The sequence below is a fragment of the Carassius gibelio genome, chromosome B16, assembly GCF_023724105.1.
Source record: "Carassius gibelio isolate Cgi1373 ecotype wild population from Czech Republic chromosome B16, carGib1.2-hapl.c, whole genome shotgun sequence".
In the NCBI taxonomy this organism is placed as follows: Eukaryota; Metazoa; Chordata; class Actinopteri; order Cypriniformes; family Cyprinidae; genus Carassius; species Carassius gibelio.
In genome coordinates this window covers 31,852,164-31,864,465 of record NC_068411.1, presented here as the reverse complement: position 1 = coordinate 31,864,465, position 12,302 = coordinate 31,852,164, and the positions used below count along the sequence as shown (strand labels likewise).

The 12,302-nt window shown below is 38.9% G+C and overlaps 2 non-coding genes and 10 pseudogenes across 2 annotated transcripts; all 12 read right to left on the bottom strand.

Annotated features, from left to right (window-relative positions):
• Nucleotides 1-1,019: 1,019 nt before the first annotated feature.
• On the bottom strand, nt 1,020-1,138 carry LOC127975693 (uncharacterized; annotated as a pseudogene).
• A 922-nt stretch (nt 1,139-2,060) lies between these two features.
• LOC127975578 (uncharacterized) lies at nt 2,061-2,179 on the bottom strand (annotated as a pseudogene).
• A 1,337-nt stretch (nt 2,180-3,516) lies between these two features.
• On the bottom strand, nt 3,517-3,635 carry LOC127975715 (uncharacterized; annotated as a pseudogene).
• A 364-nt stretch (nt 3,636-3,999) lies between these two features.
• LOC127975748 (5S ribosomal RNA) lies at nt 4,000-4,118 on the bottom strand. Its single transcript, XR_008157602.1, has one exon. It is a non-coding gene; the product is annotated as a 5S ribosomal RNA (ribosomal RNA).
• Nucleotides 4,119-4,621: 503 nt separating this feature from the next.
• On the bottom strand, nt 4,622-4,740 carry LOC127975692 (uncharacterized; annotated as a pseudogene).
• Nucleotides 4,741-5,382: 642 nt separating this feature from the next.
• LOC127975577 (uncharacterized) lies at nt 5,383-5,501 on the bottom strand (annotated as a pseudogene).
• A 352-nt stretch (nt 5,502-5,853) lies between these two features.
• Nucleotides 5,854-5,972, bottom strand: LOC127975691 (uncharacterized; annotated as a pseudogene).
• A 917-nt stretch (nt 5,973-6,889) lies between these two features.
• LOC127975576 (uncharacterized) lies at nt 6,890-7,008 on the bottom strand (annotated as a pseudogene).
• Nucleotides 7,009-7,797: 789 nt separating this feature from the next.
• LOC127975561 (uncharacterized) lies at nt 7,798-7,916 on the bottom strand (annotated as a pseudogene).
• A 2,584-nt stretch (nt 7,917-10,500) lies between these two features.
• Nucleotides 10,501-10,619, bottom strand: LOC127975714 (uncharacterized; annotated as a pseudogene).
• Nucleotides 10,620-10,983: 364 nt separating this feature from the next.
• On the bottom strand, nt 10,984-11,102 carry LOC127975747 (5S ribosomal RNA). Its single transcript, XR_008157601.1, has one exon. It is a non-coding gene; the product is annotated as a 5S ribosomal RNA (ribosomal RNA).
• Nucleotides 11,103-11,605: 503 nt separating this feature from the next.
• On the bottom strand, nt 11,606-11,724 carry LOC127975716 (uncharacterized; annotated as a pseudogene).
• Between the last annotated feature and the right edge of the window lie 578 nt (nt 11,725-12,302).

The window sequence follows — 12,302 nt, the reverse complement described above, 5'->3', positions numbered from 1 at the left end:
TTTTACTCAAAACTCACTTTAAACCCCGATCGAGTGTTTATAATAACTTCCTTTAGCGATCAGGGATGGAATTTGGTCGTTTACTGTTGTAAAAATATGTTATTTGTAGCCTTTTTCATCGCTGCACAAGTTAGCATTTTCCATGTACATTTTCGATTTTTTTTATTAAAACGCCCCAGATCTCAAGAAATTCTCATACCAAGCTTTACTATCGTAATCGCGGGTTTATTATTTGGATATTTTGTGTGTACAGAGGTGTTTCAGTGTTGTTTTGGCCAGATAACTACCAGGAAGTGTGCAGGAAGCATGTGACACGATGTGGCGGTGTCCATATATGACACTGTAAGATTGACATTTGGCAAGGCCCAATCAGAGTCTGAGTCACACACCACACGAGCTGACACCACTGCGCACACACAGATCGCTGGGAGAGACTGTTTATCATCAGATCGCGTAAATCCGTGGAAAATGAATAGAAATGACGATTCTGTCTGAAGAAATATGAAGTAAACATCAGTAAAAATATCCATATATCTCCGCAGATATGCATCTTTTGTCTATAAATCCTTATTGACGCTGTTCAGTGAGTCTATGTGAACACAAATAAACCGCTGCTGACCTGACTGAATATTAGTTAGTGATTAATTTCTATTCAAAATGTGGCATAATACGGATTTATTATTTTGCACTTCTGACATAAATCACTAAATATCTGTCACTGCAACAATGTTTTATCAAAATATTGGTCAAATATCGAAACTAGAGTCTTTAAACTTTCAATTGATGCACAGTTTGTCCAGATGAAGTAAGACCATGATGTTTAATGTGCTGTGAAAGTGAAACAATAATAAACTGGGGCCGTCGGCGATGTTCGCACTTAAAGGGGTTAAAGCACCTGGTATTCCCAGGCAGTCTCCCATCCATGTACTAACCTGGCGCAAACCTGCTTATATTCAGAGATCGGCATTGACTCTATTTTTTGGCAAAATTATTATATACTAAGTGAAAAATTTCAAAAAAACTTAGAGTACCTGGTATTCCCAGGCGGTCTCCCATCCAGGCACTAACCAGGCCCAAACCTGCTTAGCTTACGAGATCAGACAAGATCGGGCATAGCCAGGCTGGTATGGCCATAAGCGAAGACTGCTGCAAAGAGAAGGCTATTTAAAGATCAGCCAATATACTCGCCAGTACATTATAAAAGTAGGAAAGAAACCCCAAAAGCTTAAAGCACCTGGTATTCCTAGGCGGTCTCTCATCCAAGTACTAACCAGACCTAAACCTGCTAAGATTCAGAGATCGGGCATTGACTCTTTTTTTTTTTTTTTTTGCAAGATTATTATATAATTTGTGAAAAATATCCAAAAATTTAAAGCACCTGGTATTCCCAGGCAGTCTCCCATCCATGTACTAACCTGGCCCAAACCTGCTTATATTCAGAGATCGGGCACTGACTCTATTTTTTGCCAAATTTATTATATACTAAGTGAAAAAATTCCAAAAGCTTAAAGCACCTGGTATTCCTTGGCGGTCTCTCATCCAAGTATTAACCAGATATAAACCTGCTAAGATTCAGAGATCGGGCATTGACTCTTTTTTTTTTTTTTTGCCAGATTATTATATAATTCGTGAAAAAAAAATCCAAAAATTTAAAGCACCTGGTATTCCCAGGCAGTCTCCCATCCATGTACTAACCTGGCGCAAACCTGCTTATATTCAGAGATCGGGCATTGACTCTATTTTTTGCCAAATTTATTATATACTAAGTGAAAAAATTCCAAAAGCTTAAAGCACCTGGTATTCCTTGGCGGTCTCTCATCCAAGTACTAACTAGACCTAAACCTGCTAAAATTCAGAGATCGGGCATTGACTCTTTTTTTTTTTTTTGCAAGATTATTATATAATTCGTGAAAAATATCCAAACATTTAAAGCACCTGGTATTCCCAGGCAGTCTCCCATCCATGTACTAACCTGGCGCAAACCTGCTTATATTCAGAGATCGGGCATTGACTCTATTTTTTGGCAAAATTATTATATACTAAGTGAAAAATTTCAAAAAAGCTTACAGTACCTGGCATTCCCAGGCGGTCTCCCATCCAGGCACTAACCAGGCCCAAACCTGCTTAGCTTACGAGATCAGACAAGATCGGGCATAGCCAGGCTGGTATGGCCATAAGCGAAGACTGCTGCAAAGAGAAGGCTATTTAAAGATCAGCCAATCTACTCGCCAGTACATTATAAAAGTAGGAAAGAAACCCCAAAAGCTTAAAGCACCTGGTATTCCTAGGCGGTCTCTCATCCAAGTACTAACCTGGCCCAAACCTGCTTATATTCAGAGATCGGGCATTGACTCTATTTTTTGGCAAATTTATTATATACTAAGTGAAAAAATTCCAAAAGCTTAAAGCACCTGGTATTCCTTGGCGGTCTATCATTCAAGTACTAACCAGACCTTAACCTGCTAAGATTCAGAGATCGGGCATTGACTTCTTCTTTTTTTTTTTTTTTTTGCAAGATTATTATATAATTTGTGAAAAATATCCAAAAATTTAAAGCACCTGGTATTCCCAGGCAGTCTCCCATCCATGTACTAACCTGGCCCAAACCTGCTTATATTCAGAGATCGGGCATTGACTCTATTTTTTGCCAAATTTATTATATACTAAGTGAAAAAATTCCAAAAGCTTTAAGCACCTGGTATTCCTAGGCGGTCTTTCAACCAGGTACTAACCAGACCTAAACCTGCTAAGATTCAGAGATCGGGCATTGACTCTTTTTTTTTTTTTGCCAGATTATTATATAATTCGTGAAAAATATCCAAAAATTTAAAGCACCTGGTATTCCCAGGCAGTCTCCCATCCATGTACTAACCTGGCGCAAACCTGCTTATATTCAGAGATCGGGCATTGACTCTATTTTTTGCCAAATTTATTATATACTAAGTGAAAAAATTCCAAAAGCTTAAAGCACCTGGTATTCCTTGGCGGTCTCTCATCCAAGTACTAACTAGACCTAAACCTGCTAAAATTCAGAGATCGGGCATTGACTCTTTTTTTTTTTTTTTGCAAGATTATTATATAATTCGTGAAAAATATCCAAACATTTAAAGCACCTGGTATTCCCAGGCAGTCTCCCATCCATGTACTAACCTGGCGCAAACCTGCTTATATTCAGAGATCGGGCATTGACTCTATTTTTTGCCAAATTTATTATATACTAAGTGAAAAAATTCCAAAAGCTTAAAGCACCTGGTATTCCTTGGCGGTCTCTCATCCAAGTACTAACCAGACCTAAACCTGCTATGATTCAGAGATCGGGCATTGACTCTTTTTTTTTTTTTTTGCAAGATTATTATATAATTCGTGAAAAATATCCAAACATTTAAAGCACCTGGTATTCCCAGGCAGTCTCCCATCCATGTACTAACCTGGCGCAAACCTGCTTATATTCAGAGATCGGGCATTGACTCTATTTTTTGGCAAAATTATTATATACTAAGTGAAAAATTTCAAAAAAGCTTACAGTACCTGGCATTCCCAGGCAGTCTCCCATCCAGGCACTAACCAGGCCCAAACCTGCTTAGCTTACGAGATCAGACAAGATCGGGCATAGCCAGGCTGGTATGGACATAAGCGAAGACTGCTGCAAAGAGAAGGCTATTTAAAGATCAGCCAATCTACTCGCCAGTACATTATAAAAGTAGGAAAGAAACCCCAAAAGCTTAAAGCACCTGGTATTCCTTGGCGGTCTCTCATCCAAGTACTAACCAGACCTAAACCTGCTAAGATTCAGAGATCGGGCATTGACTCTTTTTTTTTTTTTTTTGCCAGATTATTATATAATTCGTGAAAAATATCCAAAAATTTAAAGCACCTGATATTCCCAGGCAGTCTCCCATCCATGTACTAACCTGGCGCAAACCTGCTTATATTCAGAGATCGGGCATTGACTCTATTTTTTGGCAAAATTATTATATACTAAGTGAAAAATTTCAAAAAAGCTTACAGTACCTGGTATTCCCAGGCGGTCTCCCATCCAGGCACTAACCAGGCCCAAACCTGCTTAGCTTCCGAGATCAGACAAGATCGGGCATAGCCAGGCTGGTATGGCCATAAGCGAAGACTGCTGCAAAGAGAAGGCTATTTAAAGATCAGCCAATCTACTCGCCAGTACATTATAAAAGTAGGAAAGAAACCCCAAAAGCTTAAAGCACCTGGTATTCCTAGGCGGTCTCTCATCCAAGTACTAACCTGGCCCAAACCTGCTTATATTCAGAGATCGGGCATTGACTCTATTTTTTGGCAAATTTATTATATACTAAGTGAAAAAATTCCAAAAGCTTAAAGCACCTGGTATTCCTTGGCGGTCTCTCATCCAAGTACTAACCAGACCTAAACCTGCTAAGATTCAGAGATCGGGCATTGACTCTTTTTTTTTTTTTTTTTTTGCAAGATTAATATATAATTCGTGAAAAATATCCAAACATTTAAAGCACCTGGTATTCCCAGGCAGTCTCCCATCCATGTACTAACCTGGCGCAAACCTGCTTATATTCAGAGATCGGGCATTGACTCTATTTTTTGGCAAAATTATTATATACTAAGTGAAAAATTTCAAAAAAACTTAGAGTACCTGGTATTCCCAGGCGGTCTCCCATCCAGGCACTAACCAGGCCCAAACCTGCTTAGCTTACGAGATCAGACAAGATCGGGCATAGCCAGGCTGGTATGGCCATAAGCGAAGACTGCTGCAAAGAGAAGGCTATTTAAAGATCAGCCAATCTACTCGCCAGTACATTATAAAAGTAGGAAAGAAACCCCAAAAGCTTAAAGCACCTGGTATTCCTAGGCGGTCTCTCATCCAAGTACTAACCAGACCTAAACCTGCTAAGATTCAGAGATCGGGCATTGACTCTTTTTTTTTTTTTTTTTGCAAGATTATTATATAATTTGTGAAAAATATCCAAAAATTTAAAGCACCTGGTATTCCCAGGCAGTCTCCCATCCATGTACTAACCTGGCCCAAACCTGCTTATATTCAGAGATCGGGCACTGACTCTATTTTTTGCCAAATTTATTATATACTAAGTGAAAAAATTCCAAAAGCTTAAAGCACCTGGTATTCCTTGGCGGTCTCTCATCCAAGTATTAACCAGATCTAAACCTGCTAAGATTCAGAGATCGGGCATTGACTCTTTTTTTTTTTTTTGCCAGATTATTATATAATTCGTGAAAAATATCCAAACATTTAAAGCACCTGGTATTCCCAGGCAGTCTCCCATCCATGTACTAACCTGGCGCAAACCTGCTTATATTCAGAGATCGGGCATTGACTCTATTTTTTGGCAAAATTATTATATACTAAGTGAAAAATTTCAAAAAAGCTTACAGTACCTGGCATTCCCAGGCGGTCTCCCATCCAGGCACTAACCAGGCCCAAACCTGCTTAGCTTACGAGATCAGACAAGATCGGGCATAGCCAGGCTGGTATGGCCATAAGCGAAGACTGCTGCAAAGAGAAGGCTATTTAAAGATCAGCCAATCTACTCGCCAGTACATTATAAAAGTAGGAAAGAAACCCCAAAAGCTTAAAGCACCTGGTATTCCTAGGCGGTCTCTCATCCAATTACTAACCTGGCCCAAACCTGCTTATATTCAGAGATCGGGCATTGACTCTATTTTTTGGCAAATTTATTATATACAAAGTGAAAAAATTCCAAAAGCTTAAAGCACCTGGTATTCCTTGGCGGTCTCTCATCCAAGTACTAACCAGACCTAAACCTGCTAAGATTCAGAGATCGGGCATTGACTTTTTGGCAAAATTATTATATACTAAGTGAAAAATTTCAAAAAAACTTAGAGTACCTGGTATTCCCAGGCGGTCTCCCATCCAGGCACTAACCAGGCCCAAACCTGCTTAGCTTACGAGATCAGACAAGATCGGGCATAGCCAGGCTGGTATGGCCATAAGCGAAGACTGCTGCAAAGAGAAGGCTATTTAAAGATCAGCCAATCTACTCGCCAGTACATTATAAAAGTAGGAAAGAAACCCCAAAAGCTTAAAGCACCTGGTATTCCTTGGCGGTCTCTCATCCAAGTACTAACCAGACCTAAACCTGCTAAGATTCAGAGATCGGGAATTGACTCTTTTTTTTTTTTTTGCAAGATTATTATATAATTTGTGAAAAATATCCAAAAATTTAAAGCACCTGGTATTCCCAGGCAGTCTCCCATCCATGTACTAACCTGGCCCAAACCTGCTTATATTCAGAGATCGGGCACTGACTCTATTTTTTGCCAAATTTATTATATACTAAGTGAAAAAATTCCAAAAGCTTAAAGCACCTGGTATTCCTTGGCGGTCTCTCATCCAAGTATTAACCAGATCTAAACCTGCTAAGATTCAGAGATCGGGCATTGACTCTTTTTTTTTTTTTTTTGCCAGATTATTATATAATTCGTGAAAAAAATCCAAAAATTTAAAGCACCTGGTATTCCCAGGCAGTCTCCCATCTATGTACTAACCTGGCGCAAACCTGCTTATATTCAGAGATCGGGCATTGACTCTATTTTTTGCCAAATTTATTATATACTAAGTGAAAAAATTCCAAAAGCTTAAAGCACCTGGTATTCCTTGGCGGTCTCTCATCCAAGTACTAACTAGACCTAAACCTGCTAAAATTCAGAGATCGGGCATTGACTCTTTTTTTTTTTTTGCAAGATTATTATATAATTCGTGAAAAATATCCAAACATTTAAAGCACCTGGTATTCCCAGGCAGTCTCCCATCCATGTACTAACCTGGCGCAAACCTGCTTATATTCAGAGATCGGGCATTGACTCTATTTTTTGGCAAAATTATTATATACTAAGTGAAAAATTTCAAAAAAGCTTACAGTACCTGGCATTCCCAGGCGGTCTCCCATCCAGGCACTAACCAGGCCCAAACCTGCTTAGCTTACGAGATCAGACAAGATCGGGCATAGCCAGGCTGGTATGGCCATAAGCGAAGACTGCTGCAAAGAGAAGGCTATTTAAAGATCAGCCAATCTACTCGCCAGTACATTATAAAAGTAGGAAAGAAACCCCAAAAGCTTAAAGCACCTGGTATTCCTAGGCAGTCTCCCATCCATGTACTAACCTGGCCCAAACCTGCTTATATTCAGAGATCGGGCACTGACTCTATTTTTTGCCAAATTTATTATATACTAAGTGAAAAAATTCCAAAAGCTTAAAGCACCTGGTATTCCTTGGCGGTCTCTCATCCAAGTACTAACCAGACCTAAACCTGCTAAGATTCAGAGATCGGGCATTGACTCTTTTTTTTTTTTTTTGCCAGATTATTATATAATTCGTGAAAAATATCCAAAAATTTAAAGCACCTTGTATTCCCAGGCAGTCTCTCATCCATGTACTAACCTGGCCCAAACCTGCTTATATTCAGAGATCGGGCATTGACTCTATTTTTTGCCAAATTTATTATATACTAAGTGAAAAAATTCCAAAAGCTTAAAGCACCTGGTATTCCTTGGCGGTCTCTCATCCAAGTACTAACCAGACCTAAACCTGCTAAGATTCAGAGATCGGGCATTGACTCTTTTTTTTTTTTTTTTTTTTTTTTTTTGCAAGATTATTATATAATTCGTGAAAAATATCCAAAAATTTAAAGCACCTGATATTCCCAGGCAGTCTCCCATCCATGTACTAACCTGGCGCAAACCTGCTTATATTCAGAGATCGGGCATTGACTCTATTTTTTGGCAAAATTATTATATACTAAGTGAAAAATTTCAAAAAAGCTTACAGTACCTGGTATTCCCAGGCGGTCTCCCATCCAGGCACTAACCAGGCCCAAACCTGCTTAGCTTTCGAGATCAGACAAGATCGGGCATAGCCAGGCTGGTATGGCCATAAGCGAAGACTGCTGCAAAGAGAAGGCTATTTAAAGATCAGCCAATCTACTCGCCAGTACATTATAAAAGTAGGAAAGAAACCCCAAAAGCTTAAAGCACCTGGTATTCCTAGGCGGTCTCTCATCCAATTACTAACCTGGCCCAAACCTGCTTATATTCAGAGATCGGGCATTGACTCTATTTTTTGGCAAATTTATTATATACTAAGTGAAAAAATTCCAAAAGCTTAAAGCACCTGGTATTCCTTGGCGGTCTCTCATCCAAGTACTAACCAGACCTAAACCTGCTAAGATTCAGAGATCGGGCATTGACTCTTTTTTTTTTTTTTTTGCAAGATTATTATATAATTTGTGAAAAATATCCAAAAATTTAAAGCACGTGGTATTCCCAGGCAGTCTCCCATCCATGTACTAACCTGGCCCAAACCTGCTTATATTCAGAGATCGGGCACTGACTCTATTTTTTGCCAAATTTATTATATACTAAGTGAAAAAATTCCAAAAGCTTAAAGCACCTGGTATTCCTTGGCGGTCTCTCATCCAAGTACTAACCAGATCTAAACCTGCTAAGATTCAGAGATCGGGCATTGACTCTTTTTTTTTTTTTTGCCAGATTATTATATAATTCGTGAAAAAAATCCAAAAATTTAAAGCACCTGGTATTCCCAGGCAGTCTCCCATCCATGTACTAACCTGGCGCAAACCTGCTTATATTCAGAGATCGGGCATTGACTCTATTTTTTGCCAAATTTATTATATACTAAGTGAAAAATTTCCAAAAGCTTAAAGCACCTGGTATTCCTTGGCGGTCTCTCATCCAAGTACTAACTAGACCTAAACCTGCTAAAATTCAGAGATCGGGCATTGACTCTTTTTTTTTTTTTGCAAGATTATTATATAATTCGTGAAAAATATCCAAACATTTAAAGCACCTGGTATTCCCAGGCAGTCTCCCATCCATGTACTAACCTGGCGCAAACCTGCTTATATTCAGAGATCGGGCATTGACTCTATTTTTTGCCAAATTTATTATATACTAAGTGAAAAAATTCCAAAAGCTTAAAGCACCTGGTATTCCTTGGCGGTCTCTCATCCAAGTACTAACCAGACCTAAACCTGCTATGATTCAGAGATCGGGCATTGACTCTTTTTTTTTTTTTTTTGCAAGATTATTATATAATTCGTGAAAAATATCCAAACATTTAAAGCACCTGGTATTCCCAGGCAGTCTCCCATCCATGTACTAACCTGGCCCAAACCTGCTTATATTCAGAGATCGGGCATTGACTCTATTTTTTGCCAAATTTATTATATACTAAGTGAAAAAATTCCAAAAGCTTAAAGCACCTGGTATTCCTTGGCGGTCTCTCATCCAAGTACTAACCTGGCCCAAACCTGCTTATATTCAGAGATCGGGCATTGACTCTATTTTTTGGCAAATTTATTATATACTAAGTGAAAAAATTCCAAAAGCTTAAAGCACCTGGTATTCCTTGGCGGTCTATCATTCAAGTACTAACCAGACCTTAACCTGCTAAGATTCAGAGATCGGGCATTGACTTCTTCTTTTTTTTTTTTTTTTTGCAAGATTATTATATAATTTGTGAAAAATATCCAAAAATTTAAAGCACCTGGTATTCCCAGGCAGTCTCCCATCCATGTACTAACCTGGCCCAAACCTGCTTATATTCAGAGATCGGGCATTGACTCTATTTTTTGCCAAATTTATTATATACTAAGTGAAAAAATTCCAAAAGCTTTAAGCACCTGGTATTCCTAGGCGGTCTTTCAACCAGGTACTAACCAGACCTAAACCTGCTAAGATTCAGAGATCGGGCATTGACTCTTTTTTTTTTTTTTGCCAGATTATTATATAATTCGTGAAAAATATCCAAAAATTTAAAGCACCTGGTATTCCCAGGCAGTCTCCCATCCATGTACTAACCTGGCGCAAACCTGCTTATATTCAGAGATCGGGCATTGACTCTATTTTTTGCCAAATTTATTATATACTAAGTGAAAAAATTCCAAAAGCTTAAAGCACCTGGTATTCCTTGGCGGTCTCTCATCCAAGTACTAACTAGACCTAAACCTGCTAAAATTCAGAGATCGGGCATTGACTCTTTTTTTTTTTTTTGCAAGATTATTATATAATTCGTGAAAAATATCCAAACATTTAAAGCACCTGGTATTCCCAGGCAGTCTCCCATCCATGTACTAACCTGGCGCAAACCTGCTTATATTCAGAGATCGGGCATTGACTCTATTTTTTGCCAAATTTATTATATACTAAGTGAAAAAATTCCAAAAGCTTAAAGCACCTGGTATTCCTTGGCGGTCTCTCATCCAAGTACTAACCAGACCTAAACCTGCTATGATTCAGAGATCGGGCATTGACTCTTTTTTTTTTTTTTTGCAAGATTATTATATAATTCGTGAAAAATATCCAAACATTTAAAGCACCTGGTATTCCCAGGCAGTCTCCCATCCATGTACTAACCTGGCGCAAACCTGCTTATATTCAGAGATCGGGCATTGACTCTATTTTTTGGCAAAATTATTATATACTAAGTGAAAAATTTCAAAAAAGCTTACAGTACCTGGCATTCCCAGGCAGTCTCCCATCCAGGCACTAACCAGGCCCAAACCTGCTTAGCTTACGAGATCAGACAAGATCGGGCATAGCCAGGCTGGTATGGACATAAGCGAAGACTGCTGCAAAGAGAAGGCTATTTAAAGATCAGCCAATCTACTCGCCAGTACATTATAAAAGTAGGAAAGAAACCCCAAAAGCTTAAAGCACCTGGTATTCCTTGGCGGTCTCTCATCCAAGTACTAACCAGACCTAAACCTGCTAAGATTCAGAGATCGGGCATTGACTCTTTTTTTTTTTTTTTTGCCAGATTATTATATAATTCGTGAAAAATATCCAAAAATTTAAAGCACCTGATATTCCCAGGCAGTCTCCCATCCATGTACTAACCTGGCGCAAACCTGCTTATATTCAGAGATCGGGCATTGACTCTATTTTTTGGCAAAATTATTATATACTAAGTGAAAAATTTCAAAAAAGCTTACAGTACCTGGTATTCCCAGGCGGTCTCCCATCCAGGCACTAACCAGGCCCAAACCTGCTTAGCTTCCGAGATCAGACAAGATCGGGCATAGCCAGGCTGGTATGGCCATAAGCGAAGACTGCTGCAAAGAGAAGGCTATTTAAAGATCAGCCAATCTACTCGCCAGTACATTATAAAAGTAGGAAAGAAACCCCAAAAGCTTAAAGCACCTGGTATTCCTAGGCGGTCTCTCATCCAAGTACTAACCTGGCCCAAACCTGCTTATATTCAGAGATCGGGCATTGACTCTATTTTTTGGCAAATTTATTATATACTAAGTGAAAAAATTCCAAAAGCTTAAAGCACCTGGTATTCCTTGGCGGTCTCTCATCCAAGTACTAACCAGACCTAAACCTGCTAAGATTCAGAGATCGGGCATTGACTCTTTTTTTTTTTTTTTTTTTGCAAGATTAATATATAATTCGTGAAAAATATCCAAACATTTAAAGCACCTGGTATTCCCAGGCAGTCTCCCATCCATGTACTAACCTGGCGCAAACCTGCTTATATTCAGAGATCGGGCATTGACTCTATTTTTTGGCAAAATTATTATATACTAAGTGAAAAATTTCAAAAAAACTTAGAGTACCTGGTATTCCCAGGCGGTCTCCCATCCAGGCACTAACCAGGCCCAAACCTGCTTAGCTTACGAGATCAGACAAGATCGGTCATAGCCAGGCTGGTATGGCCATAAGCGAAGACTGCTGCAAAGAGAAGGCTATTTAAAGATCAGCCAATCTACTCGCCAGTACATTATAAAAGTAGGAAAGAAACCCCAAAAGCTTAAAGCACCTGGTATTCCTAGGCGGTCTCTCATCCAAGTACTAACCAGACCTAAACCTGCTAAGATTCAGAGATCGGGCATTGACTCTTTTTTTTTTTTTTTTGCAAGATTATTATATAATTTGTGAAAAATATCCAAAAATTTAAAGCACCTGGTATTCCCAGGCAGTCTCCCATCCATGTACTAACCTGGCCCAAACCTGCTTATATTCAGAGATCGGGCACTGACTCTATTTTTTGCCAAATTTATTATATACTAAGTGAAAAAATTCCAAAAGCTTAAAGCACCTGGTATTCCTTGGCGGTCTCTCATCCAAGTATTAACCAGATCTAAACCTGCTAAGATTCAGAGATCGGGCATTGACTCTTTTTTTTTTTTTTTGCCAGATTATTATATAATTCGTGAAAAATATCCAAACATTTAAAGCACCTGGTATTCCCAGGCAGTCTCCCATCCATGTACTAACCTGGCGCAAACCTGCTTATATTCA